Genomic DNA, 13,536 nt, shown 5'->3' with positions numbered 1-13,536 from the left:
TTAACAAAGGCCGAAATGACAGAAAGTGACTCACAGGCAGTTAGACAAACCATGAAGCAAGGGATAACATATGTGCAATCTTTATTAGTGTCTATTGCAGAGACATCTTCAGGACAAAGCATTCCTTATGCGGCAATGTCAAATGTACAGCCAAGTGAGCCGAAGAGGAAATCAGAGAGATTAGTGGAAGATGTGACTACAAAGTCAAAGAGAGTCAAGCAACAAGCCATTGGACCAGGAAAGAGACAAAAGACATTGTTGACAATTGTTGAATCTAGTGAAGAACAAGAACAAGAACAAGAAGCTAAACAAGCAGAGTTACTACTTCTAAACAGTTAGCAGGAAAAGCTCGGCAACCCTGGAAGCCAAAGATAGAGAAGATTAATTCAGCCATTGCTAATGAAGGAAGCTTTGTTCAAATGAACAAATATTATGACTTGTATAATGAAATTGAGAAAGATCAGATTGATATCTCTACTGTGAGATATATAATAGCTAACAATCTAAAACTTAAGGATATTGAAGGCACGGTAAATCAAAAGGTATATGACAGACTCATAGAGAAGAAGGCACCAGCTCGAGAAGAAGACATAGAACTTCGGAAGTTTATGATTAGGACCACATGCAAGACTGATGATGAAGAAAAAGTCAGGAATTTGTTGAGCAATCTGGCACCTTACTTAAGAAACAAGGTGAGACCATTTCTTTTTATGGACGGTGAGAAGGAAAAAATAAGGAGTGAAACAGCTGCGGCCATCAGCCAAATGATGACAGAATCTAAGGCAGCACCTTCACCAACACCTAGAACCTCAGAAGTGTCAGTAAGTGGTGGCACTATGCAAATTGATCAGACCAATGTTACCATTAACATTGATGATACTAACCCTTTTGAGAGTTCTGAACAGCCTGAATCTCATGCCGATGTTATTGAAGATCAACTGAAACAAATTGAAGAAGATAAGAGGTTATTAGAGGAAGAAAAGAGGAAAATAGAAGAAGCCAAGCATAAATTGCTTGAAGGAGAGATAAGAAGAGTTGAGGAAGAAAGGAAGAAGAGAAAAGAGGAGGAAGAGAAAGAAAGAATAGAAAAGGAAGAAAAAGAGAAAGAAGAGAAAAGCGTCAAAGAGGGAGCAGAGAAGAAGCAGAAGGAGCAAAGAAGAAGCAAAGGGAAGATGAATCTAAACCTTCTAGTTTATCTACTCCACTTTCATTTGCTAGCTTGACAAGTGATGATGATGATCAAACTGACTTGATCTCATCTCTGTCAAAGCTTGTTCAGAAGAATTGGACAATAAAGAGCCTACAAAGAACCTTGATGGAGGTTACTGACAGATTACACAGTACTCTGGCAGTCCAACATATAGAGGCAGATCCTAAACAGAGGGCACAAGCAGTATTGAAATCTTTTGATGAGGAATTTAAAAATTTGTTGAATGTTGCAGAATCAAAGGCACAGATTTCACATGATGCTAATTTATTTAGCACTATTTGTCAGAACATCAAGAATGATTTGCTAAGTCTTGATACTTGTACCAAGGAACTTCAGAAATGTCAACAGGATGGAAAGGTATTCTACATCAAGTGTACCCTATCTCATAAGTTGACCAAGGATACATAGATAGAAGGTTTAACCAATCTTAAGGCAAGTTTTGATGATTACATGAAGATACTATCAGTTTAAGGCAGAAGAAGACAGTTTTTGACATTCTGACCTTTGTCATTGATGTCAAAGGGGGAGAAGATGCATAAGAAAATTGTAAATCAGGTAAAGAGGAGAAGATAAAATTGTAAGGTATGAAATCTTATTGTAAAGGGGAGCATATGTAAGATGGACAAGTTGTAATAGTTAATTAATGTACTGTTACTATAATGTTTTTGACAAGTTTTTGATACTTACCCAATTTCCCTTATTTTGTTGCCATCAATGCCAAAGGAGGGGATTGTTGGCAATTGGCTATGAAGATATGTAACTATTGTCATTTATGGCAACACATGATGTACATGCTTACAGGAAACCTCAGAAATAAAGATACTTAGCTTTTGGTACTCAGAAAATTGTCTAAGTATGAATTTGGTTTACAGCAGTGTATTATTTTGTATGTAACTTGTTACTGGTGTCATATTATGATTAGCGAAGTTGGAGATAATATACATGTTGATGATAACATATACGACTTCGGAAGTCAGCACGGACTATACAGAAAAGAGATAATCGTGTTTTGCCAGTGAAAGAGGGCAGCGGAATTTTAAAAAAGGAATTATTTTGTTTACAAAATAATTACTTGACCAATTAGGGCCGACATCCTAGATGTTTACTTTAAGTTGGAAAAGTGTATTATGGTCTTAGCCGACCTAGTAGTAATTTGTGTAAAGGCATGGTATTTATGCAAAGGACATCTTGCGATAAGAAGTGGAAGTTGTGCAAGTATTATGATATGCGAACTTTTGTGAAGTGATATACGCAAAGTTTTATAAAGCTATTTTTGTGATCCGAGATCGAGTAGAAAATCAGTGATCAGTCAAGAAAGAAGTTACAGCACCTATATACCAGAGGTCTAATTACTTGTTTGGGCAGTGAGCTCTTCTTGTAATTTGAAGTGCATGTTTGGGGCAATGAGCTCATCTTGCATCTATTGTACCACAACTCCTAACAGGATTGGAATCTCCTAATAGGGATTCAAAGTCTCCTAACAAAGACTCTTTATACTGAATTTTCTCATTGACTCCTAACAGGGTCCATCCTCTAACAAGGAACATATATATATCAGTATAATCTAGTGGGTATCATCCCCACCAGGGTTGTCCCTTGGCCAGGGTTTCCCTAGTTAACAAAATATGGTGTTATGAGTTATCTTTGTGCATGGTTATTGTTACTACTCAGCATTACTTGTTTACTTTCTTATGTATGGTTCAAAGTAATTAATAATATCAGTTGGAGACTAAAGTTTGTAAATTATTGATTCACCCCCCCCCCCCCCCTTCAGTAATTCCTATTTCTAACATCTAAGCCATATGCTTGTTTTGTTTAGACATGTTTAGAAACATTTGATGTCATGGATTTTATATACTTTTGACAATATTTATTATTTTGCATATCTGTGTTTTCTATTTCCTTCAGTTACAATTTATGTTTGTACTTTTCTGATGCGTGTACATTTATGTACATGATCAAATTAGCTTCTTTTGTATGATGTTATAGTGTTTTTAAGCTTTATTCAACAATTGGTGCATGGAACAAGTTTTAAATTGTTCAAAATCTCAAAACATGAAGTCTTTTGTCATTTTGTCGAATCAGAGTTGAGTCACGAGTCGAGTCATATCCTTGTTGAGTCTGAGTCTTGGCATTATAAACCAAACTACATGTAGATGAAGACCACATTACTTTTCCTATTGCAACTCTGCAATTAGGTCAAGTGAGGAATCTTGAACCAATTCAAAATTATGATCTAGAACCTCCATTTCCTTTGAGGTTAGAAGTTTCAAAGCCAAAAGAAGAGCTATCGTTTCATTTCTTACGTCAATTAATATATAGCAAAGCAATTAGGGATGCTTGTCTCAAAAAGCTAGGTAGGAAAAAGAAAGACCCACTAACAATGCATGTTGTCGAACAACTGGTAGAAATTATGCTAGGGAAAGCAACTATCCCAAAGGATGCAAATCAGGGGATGTGACCATCTCTGGTGGAATTAGTACTAAAAAATTTGTTCTCAACCACATTCTAATTTAAAACTATCAAAATGGCCAAGCATACGAAAAGTGGTAAAGGGGGTAAATTCCATGGCACAACTTAAGGTGTTAGCAAGGAATCCTTTCATGCAACTTCAAGAAGATGTACTCTCCCAGATTATTCAAAACCAATATTAAGCAGATGAGGAGCCAACTATTCCTAGATCATGTTTTCTATGTCCATTGCAGACACTTCTTCCAACCTTTGTTGTACTTGATTTTCCTACCACATCAAACATGCTCCATATCCTCTTAATGCATGAAGTAAAGATGCCCTACATCAGTGAAACATCCATGGTTAAGTTGATCAAACAAGTCAACATCTCACCAAGAAAATATTTGAATATTAACAAGCTTAACCAAAAGAAGCGGATGTCTTTGACAGAATTATTAAAGTCACACAAACATGCATTTGGGTGGGACAATCATGACATGAAAGGTCTAGATGCTAAGCTTTGTACTCATAGTATTTACATTAAGGAGGATTGTAGATCGGTTAGGAAGACACAAAGAAGAATCAATCTTGCATTAAGGGAGATTGTCAAAGGATAACAGCAGAAATTGTTGGATGCAAATTTCATTTATCTTATTTCAGGTAGCCAATGAGTTGAGTATCTCCTTTGGTGATAGAGCCTAAGAAGGGATGAAAATGTAGATTTCATGTTGACTATTGCGAGCTGCGACTAAGAAGGACCACTTTGCACTTCCCTTTATAGATCAAGTCCTCAGAACTTTAGCAGAGAAGTAGTATTTTTCATTCCTAGATGGCTTCAGTGATTATAACCAAATAAAGATTGCACCTAAGGATCAAGAGAAGACAACCTTCACCTGTCCTTGAGGGACTTATACCTATTTTGTACTTTCATTTGGCCTATGCACTGCAACTTTTCAGAGACCGGTCATCAGCATATTCTTTGATATTTCACATGATTGTATGGAGATCTACAATTACGATTTGTCTATGGTAGTACTTTTACAGAAGCATTGGACAATTTGGAAAAGATTTTGCAAAGATCTGAGAACCACAATCTATATTTGAATAGTGAGAAATGTTATATGATGATGCAGGAAGGGGTACTACTTGACCATTACATTTCTCAGAAGGGAATTCAAGTTCACCCAACAAAGATAGAGGTAATCACAAACCTTTCCGTCACTTTCAAAAAAAATGGATGTCAGAAGTTTCCTGAGTCATGTAAAGTAGTATAGATGTTTCAATTTCAGCAACATGGCAGCCCCACCGTAAATTGTTAACCAAAGATGTTGACTTTCAATGGACATCAGACTCTGATAAAGCATTTTCTGATTCAAAGATAGACTTAACCCGAGCTCTTGTTTTTGGCGGCCCTAATCAAGCACTTCCTACTCACATTCACACAAATGCATCTAATTATGCAATAGGAGTTGTCTTAGGACCAAAAGAGGGAACCACAGAGAATGGTATCTATTTCATCAGTAAGAATTTACAAGAAGATGAGTTCAACTACACAACACTGTAACAGAAAAGGAAATGATAGCAGTATTTTATCCTATATAAATAAATTCAGACATTAAATCACAAGGTACCAGATTTTTGTTCATACAGATCTGGCAGCAAACAAATATCTCATGAACAAACCACAAATTACAGGAAGGTTAGCAAAGTGATTACTCAAAATACAAGAATTTGACATCATCGTAGTAGACAAACTGAGAAGGGAAAATGTTGTAGCAAAAATTTGTCTAGATTAACAACAGCAGAAGACACATGCCATTGATGACTCATTCCGTGATGAGCATTCATTCTCGATCAATGTGCATACACTATGGTAGACAGACATAGCTAATTATTGCAGGAAAGGTTCCACCACATTTCTCTCCAAAAGAGAGAAGGGTACTCATTGAAAAGACTATTCAGGTCTCATGGATAGCAAGTTGTTTACTCTATACTGACTCAAATAATATCATGAGAAGATGTGTGAGGAAAGATGAAACTTATAATATTTTGCTTGCTTGCCATGATGGACCTTGTGAGGGGCACTTTGTAGCAAAGAGAACAGCCATAAAAATCTTCAATACAAGATATTACTAGCCTACACTTCATAAGGATACAAGTAAGTATACCAGCAAATGTAATAGGTGTCAGAGGATGGGCAGACCAACTAGATCAGACAAAATGCCTCCACAGCCTTAAGTTGTTGTCACCTCTTTTGATAAATGGTGACTTGATTTTGTGGGCCCAATTAGTCCCCTATCAAATGGCAAGTTTTACATTCTAGCTTGCACAGACTTTGTAACCAATTGGGTTGAGGTTGGGGCTATGAAACATGCAACAGACAATAAAGTTGTTGAGTTTCTCTATGAGGAAATTATTACACGTTGTGGAGTTCCTACAGAAATAGTGACAAATCAAGGAGCCCAATTCACTTAAACTCTAGTAACAGCCTTGGCTAATGACTACAAGGTCAGGCACAAGAAATCTAAACCATATCATCCTCAAGCTAATGGCCAATCTGAAATAACAAATATGGAGATACAAGTCATTCTCACTAAAACAGTAGCCATACATTAAAGAGATTGGGCAAACAGGTTGCTTGAAGTTGTATGGGCATACAGAACCGCATGGAAAACCGCCACTAGATTCACTCCATTTAAGCTCTTGTATGGGAAAACAGCCATGATGCCCATAGAATTTGAGCATAAAACTCTTAGGACAGAAGTGGATCTTGGGGTGGACTTATCTGCAACACAAAAAGACAGAGTCATGTAGCTCAATGCACTGGATGAAATGAGAAAATCTGCATTACAGTATACTGAGCTGGTACAGAATCAGGAATCAAATGGCATGATAAATAAATTAAGGATAAGAAATTTCAACAAGGAGATTGAGTTCTCCTCTATAATTCCAGGTATAAAGATAACCTAGGCATATTGCAGACTAGATGGCTTGGACCATATGAAATTGCAAAGGTATTTCCAAATGTTGTTGTTCAGCTCACAACAATTGATCCTATAAGATTCCAACAACTTGTCAATGGTCACTGTCACAAAGCATGTGTGTGTGTCTTCTGGCCATGGTGATACTTGCAGAAATTATTGATCTTTGTGAGTAATCTAAATGCTTCTCCTTATTATAGATATGTGATAATAGATTCATACAATAATCATTTTGAATATAGCGAAACAGATTGCAAATAGGAAGTACAGCTAGCCTTCCAAGTTCATGAGAGATGAAGGAAGACCGGTTTCCGTGCTCTTATCAAGTACACCACACGGAGTTGGAGACAGCTAGCCTTCCATGCTTAGGGGCCAAGAGGTCGAATCGAAGACTGGTCTTCCATGTTCTTGGGCTTTGATCAAGGAGGACAAGCACCCTCCAAGGAGTATTGAGGAATGGAGGGGTTACCAACCTTGAGATTGAGGATTGCAAACATTTCAATGAGCTCATAATAAGATGGTTATGGGAATCCACGTTGGATTGGCTCTTTCTTTTTTAGATTATAATAAGGGTAATGTCTATATAATATAATGATGCATACTAAAGCCTAGTCAAATAGATGTTATCATGAGCACCAGTTCTTGCATAGTCTGATGAGGTTCTAAGACTTAAGGATATATTTGTAAGAGCTTGGGGGGATAAAGTTGCTGATTACATGGAAAGAAAGGAATCTCTTATAGGCTCTTACGGGGGATGGAAAGATTGGACTCCATTAGGACTAACCGCAGATCGGAATAGAGTGATGCAGAGGATTTTCAGTGATAGGTGTGTGATCAATAGAGAGAAAGATGATAAGATCATATGGTGTGCTGCAAAAAGTGGGGCTTACTCAGCAAAAGTGGGTTATGATAAGATCATATGGTGTGCTGCAAAAAAAGGGGCTTACTCAGCAAAAGTGGGTTATCAGATGCTAAGTAGAGTAGAATGTATAGAAGAATGGACTTCAAAATTATGCTGGGATAAGGACTGTTTGTAGAATGGCCTTTGCTTGGTTAGCAATTCAAGGTAGGATTTTAACTTGTGAAAGAAGAAAGAAATATGGTCCAATGTGAATTTGCAGAGCAGTCCTGGCAGAATTAAAGACAATATCTAAATTGGTTTAGTCCATTTCCAAACAAGCTATGTCATCTGTTCCAGGGATGGCCAAAAGACTTCAAGAAGTTTACTTTTTCAAAATTATGGATAATAAGTCCCTCAATAGTGAAATGGGAGGTGTGGAAGGAGAGAAACAGGCGGATTTTTCAAGACAAGATGGAATATGTGGATAGAGTTTGAGACAGAATTCATAGAACAATAGGTGAAACTCTACAAGTTATTACATCTCGGGGGCAGGTTAATGGGATTTTTTCTTCTTGGGACTGCTTGATTCAAAGATATTGGCCAAAGATCAGAATCAATTGGTTTACAGATGGAAATAGGAGAGTGAATAAAAAATTAAGAAGAGAGAAGGCCTCATGGAAACTGCCAGATGAAGATTGGATTCAAATTAATTTTGATGGAGCTTCTAAAGGGAACCCAGGAGTTTCACGAGCAGGGGCAATTGCAAGAACGGCTAATGGAGAAACCTTAGCAATAGCAGCAATAAGGTTGCCGGATGGAACTAAAAATGTAGCGGAAGCACCGGCAGCTCTTTTAGCTGTGCAATTAGGAGCAAAGCTGAAGGTGAATAATATTCATTTGGAGGGTGACTCAAAAATAACAGTAAATATGCTGAAAAAAGGAAAATCACATAGTTGGTTTTTACAGAGTCAAATGGAGGAAATACTTGTATTGTTGGATAGGTTTACCAACTTCAAAATTAGTCACCAATTTAGAGAGGCAAACCAGGAAGCTGATAAACTCGCAAATTATGCAATATTGCTACCCAATATTGGTGATATACTGATGGATAAATTTAGTATATGTCCTAGTGAGGAATAATGACAGAACGATAACGGCACCCTTTTAAGAAGGTGGGAGATGTGTCGATAGAATGCAATGATGTGATGCATTGAATGCTGAAGCCGAAAAGTACTTGATGATGTTTTTGGTGGCAGAACAACTCGAAGAGTTATTAATGACGAGTGATGGTTGAAGCGTGTGAAGGGTAGAGTGAAGTGCAAGTTACTTTGAATGTATTTATCATGGGCAAAGTGAAAGGAAGAAAGAATGTAAGGAGTTGAAGCGAAGAAATAGTAAAAGATGGAAGCTACATTCTCTGCCGACTTAGATAGATAGATGAAGGCGTTCAAAGGACTAGCAAGATGGGAAAGGGTGAAAGGGTTAATAAAAATAAAGACAAAGGAGATGATTTTGGCAGTGTTAGGGGTGATTGGTGACCAATTCCAGCAAAGAGCAACAAAAAGGCGCACAAACCTGGATATGATCTCAATTTTCATTGCATGGGGTCTGGAGCGGAATAAAAGCACTTACGAGGTGGAATTTGTGGCGCACGTTCCGTTTGTTGATGATATGCTAGATGAGTTGGGGTCAATCATGGAGTGGTCGATTGGTGCAGTGGCACCCATGAAAGAATTAATTTATCATCATTATGGTTTAATATTATGCACAAATGTAAGCAAGAAATGTGACATGGGTGAAGGATCCCGGGAGAATTAATATCTTATCATTATTATTTAAGTTGATGCACAAGTTTAATTCAATGGGTAATGTATCTTATAAAGAAACCTCAAACAAAAGGATTTTACACTATTTTGTAACCGAATGAGAATCGAATGAATGATTTTAGGGTAGTTGTAAACGGCTTGTAAACCGTTCAGATAGTCTTTAAAAGACATCTCATAATGTAATGGAAGGAGATAGAGAAGAGAATCAATAAGAGGGGAAAAGACAATAGATTTGAACAAGAGAGTAAATTGAGAAGAAACTCTCATGGCTCTCTAGCGACAGCCACTAGAGAGCCATACGTTTGTAATCTGTCATTAGTATATAATGGAAGTGTGTTTTAGTTTTAATAATGTTTCAGTCTTCTCTATATCGATCTTTTGTACTCTGAAGCATTCAGTTACAGTTCATTGGTTCATTGATAGGAAGAATGTTATAACAATTTGGTTCGGGTTCCAAGTTAAGAACAGTCAGTTTCATATTACCATTATTTTATTGTCATTATTGTGGTGTCTCCGCATCAGATTAGTATCAAAGCTCAGAAGATTCTGAGCATGTAGACGGAAGGTGATCTACACCAGTCAGTATTGTGGTTGTTTTGGATTCTTGGTATGAAGTTTGTGGTTGTAGATTGGTGCCGACTCGCTCAGTTGCAGGGGGTGGACATGAAGGTCTACCAATGGCCATAGGAAATGGTCTTGTGTGTTGCCAATAGACTGGGGAGAGAGGCATGATGGACCCCCAGGTGAGGGACAGAGATTGTGATGCAGGGTGGAGGAGTGGATTGAGGAATGGGAAGCACCATGGAGGCGACCAACATAACTCCATAGATGGGAGTTGGTTGATAGTGAAAAAGGAATCAGTGGAGGCGTCGATGCAGTGACCTAATTTCCATGGGACATGGAAACATTTGAAGTCTGGCAGTATGGTGCAATGGCACCCATGAAAGAATTAATTTATCATCATTATGGTTTAATATTATGCACAAATGTAAGCAAGAAATGTGACATGGGTGAAGGATCCCAGGAGAATTAATATCTTATCATTATTATTTAAGTTGATGCACAAGTTTAATTCAATGGGTAATGTATCTTATAAAGAATCCTCAAACAAAAGGATTTTACACTATTTTGTAACCGAATGAGAATCGAATGAATGATTTTTAGGTAGTTGTAAACGGTTTGTAAAGGGCTTAGATAGTCTTTAAAAGACATCTCATAATGTAATGGAAGGAGATAGAGAAGAGAATCAATAAGAGGGGAAAAGACAATAGGTTTGAAGAAGAGAGTAAATTGAGAAGAAACTCTCATGGCTCTCTGGCGGCAGCCAGCAGAGAGCCATACGTTTGTAATCTGTCATTAGTATATAATGGAAGTGTGTTTTAGTTTTAATAATGTTTCAGTCTTCTCTATATCGATCTTTTGTACTCTGAAGCATTCAGTTACAGTTCATTGGTTCATTGATAGGAAGAATGTTATAACAATTTGGTTCAGGTTCCAAGTTAAGAACAGTCAGTTTCATATTACCATTATTTTATTGTCATTATTGTGGTTGCTCCGCATCATCGATCCCTGGAATAGAGCAAGATATCAGCGAGTGTTTTGCTGATGAGGATGATGCTCACTGTTTTGGATATGTGCGCTTCTTGTGCTGGAAGGCATGGGCCGATAAACCATTAATGTACGGGAAAGCCGAGGAGGCATGGTTGAGGATTGTAAGAGAATTGGGGCGAGTGGAACGGGCAAAGAATGCAGCTGGTGTTGGGCCATGGAGAAATGTCCCTCGACGTCAAAGAAGCAGTGCTGGCTCCTGGTCCAACTCGGGCGGTGACTGAGATTGGTAGCTCGGCAACAGATGAAAACCAGTTTTGGTGGGCTTCCGTATGGAGGAGGTGTGAGATGGGAGGATTTTGGAGTTTGGATGTTGTCAAGTGGACAAGCAAAGAAAGGGCAGAATCTACGGACAGCAAAAAGACAGACCTTGATTTTTGTGAAAACATAGGAGCTCATAGGGTATTTTCTTTTATACATCACTGGATAATGTAAAGACAGTTAAACTTTTAATAGTTAATATGTAGAACAAAGGGTTAGCTTATAGGGGATTATAAGCAAGTATGGAGAAGAAAGTAATGTAGGGAAGTAGAGATGCAAGGGTAGATGATAGTTGGAATTGAACATGATGTAATGTTCTTATTTTTAAATTAATACAAAAACCTATTACCAATCAATAAGAAAATATTGTATGCAGAACCTAGACCAGGAATTCTCTTATAAAGGGCATTTCAATTGGCGAATTTATACTCTTCAATGCATTATATTTCTTAGTTTTTTATTGGAGTCGTGATTTTAAGGCAAAATAAAGGAATATCCCAAAAAGGGACATTACAGATGCACAGTGAAGTATGAACTGAGATATCCTGCAGCTGGTGAAGCAAATTTGGAAGGGTACTCAGACCAAGATTGGGAAAGTAGTGCAATGGTTAGGAAGAGTACCTTGATGTGTTACTTCAGGTTGGATTTAGCAGAAAGAAAACTTTTGTGGCCCTTAGCTCAGCAAAGGCAGAATAATGGCAGCACAACTGATAGTTGTGACCATTTGGCTTCACAAGTTTGTTGCAGGATCGTTTAATCATTAGTTGGACCCCTATAGTAATTTATGTGATAATAAGAGTTCTATCATTCCTTCTGAGAAGCCAATGTTTCATGACAAGTCTCAGCAGCTAGAGATCAGATATCAGTTCATTCAAGATGAGATTCAAAAGAGAGATGTTAAGCTTGAGTAAATTTCCAAATATCAACATACAGTTGATATTCTGACCAAGCCCTTACCAAAGCAAAACTCTGAACCATTCAAAGACAAACTTGGATTGGTGCAAAATTCTTTACTTGCTACAAGGGAGTGTTGACTTCATTTTAAATAGGAAATTCCACACAAGTTTGCTGGAAACATGTTGACAGTGGTTTGAGTTATTCTAGTTTGCATTTCACTTCCACCGAAACGGGCAACAAGTGAAAGTCTTTTACTTAGCTAATTAAATCTAATAATTCGTAGATAATTCATTGATGATTTAGACTTATCTTTCAACTCATCTCGTGCAAGAGAAAATGGGCTTTTTGAAGATTAGATTTTTTGCTAAATGGTATAAATATAGGTGCAAGATACAAGAATGATATACAATGATATTTGCGGTTCATATACCACCACTGCGATAAGGCAGTACATAGCTCCGGAGAGTATGTGCTGAAGTGGTAATGTAATGCCAATGCTATAGATACATTGAATTATGACAAATTCAAACTTGCATTGCAACGTGCCACTGGCAACCCACGACCTTGCCCAAGCCTTACCAAGCAAATGCGAGCTAAAATTACGCTATTAAGCACTAAATCTCTATAATACGCATAATTAAGCTGATGATCATAAGAAGAAGATACTTCCATCAATTTAGAGAATCTAATGAATTTCGCAAGAGTTTAGACCGCATTGCAAGAGGCAAACATAAACCAACCGGACCCAAAGTCTGCTAATTGATCGCGAGATTCCAAACCGATGAAACCCTAAGCATAATTGATCAAAAATCGGTGGCAAACACTGCGGTATGTAACAATTTTCGAGAAAACAGAAGAATCAAAGGAAACCAGAAAAAAAAAGCATAAAATTTGCAATTCGATCAAGAAATAAACAGAAACTTCTCGAGCAATTGTAGAAATAAGCACTGACCTGTGAGCGCAGAAATTGATTAAAGACGGCCGATTGAATCAACTAAATCCTCCCTAATATAAACTGATCCCCTTAAATTAATGTATTGCACGCATTCTCAGAGTTGTCCCCCTGGATCTTCCCCATCAACAAATTTGGAAGTATTCTTCAGAGGACGTAGGGAAAAGCATCTCCGAAGTATTTGTTTTTATTATTTTATTATTTTATGAGGTTCCGTGACAATTTAATTTAATTATTAGTCACGGCCAATGGATAAGCAAATTGATTATGACCTCACTTGGAAAAATTTATTTAAAATTTTCCTTTTTTCTATAGGTTTTATTGATAGCATTATTTTTTGGATTTCCAATTGAGTGTAGGTTTACACAATTATGTTGTATTTGTTGTTTTAAGTTTTATGTATAATTTTTCTTTTTGGAATATGGATTATATTTTTTGACTATTCATTTAATTATATTATTTAATTATTAATATATATTAGATAGAAAAAGGTGGTGAACTTAATTACA

The 13,536-nt window shown here is 37.1% G+C and overlaps 1 protein-coding gene across 2 annotated transcripts in view; it reads right to left on the bottom strand.

The window, feature by feature from the left end:
* The window catches only part of LOC149561664 (lecithin-cholesterol acyltransferase-like 4), a 126,515-nt gene extending 113,291 nt beyond the window's left edge, over window positions 1–13,224 (bottom strand). The window contains exon 1 of one of the 2 annotated variants that reach the window (XM_089825229.1): window positions 13,028–13,224. The gene's annotated coding sequence lies outside the window, so the exon portion shown is untranslated. The remainder of the gene's footprint in view (window positions 1–13,027) is intronic. The other variant, XM_089825230.1, reaches the window with a different exon arrangement.
* Between the last annotated feature and the right edge of the window lie 312 nt (window positions 13,225–13,536).

This window comes from Cupressus sempervirens, chromosome 4, assembly GCF_028749045.1.
Source record: "Cupressus sempervirens isolate cs-2001-9-10 chromosome 4, ASM2874904v1, whole genome shotgun sequence".
NCBI lineage: Eukaryota > Viridiplantae > Streptophyta > Pinopsida > Cupressales > Cupressaceae > Cupressus > Cupressus sempervirens.
Note: the sequence above shows the minus strand (reverse complement) of the source record. Positions and strands in the feature narration are given on the sequence as shown.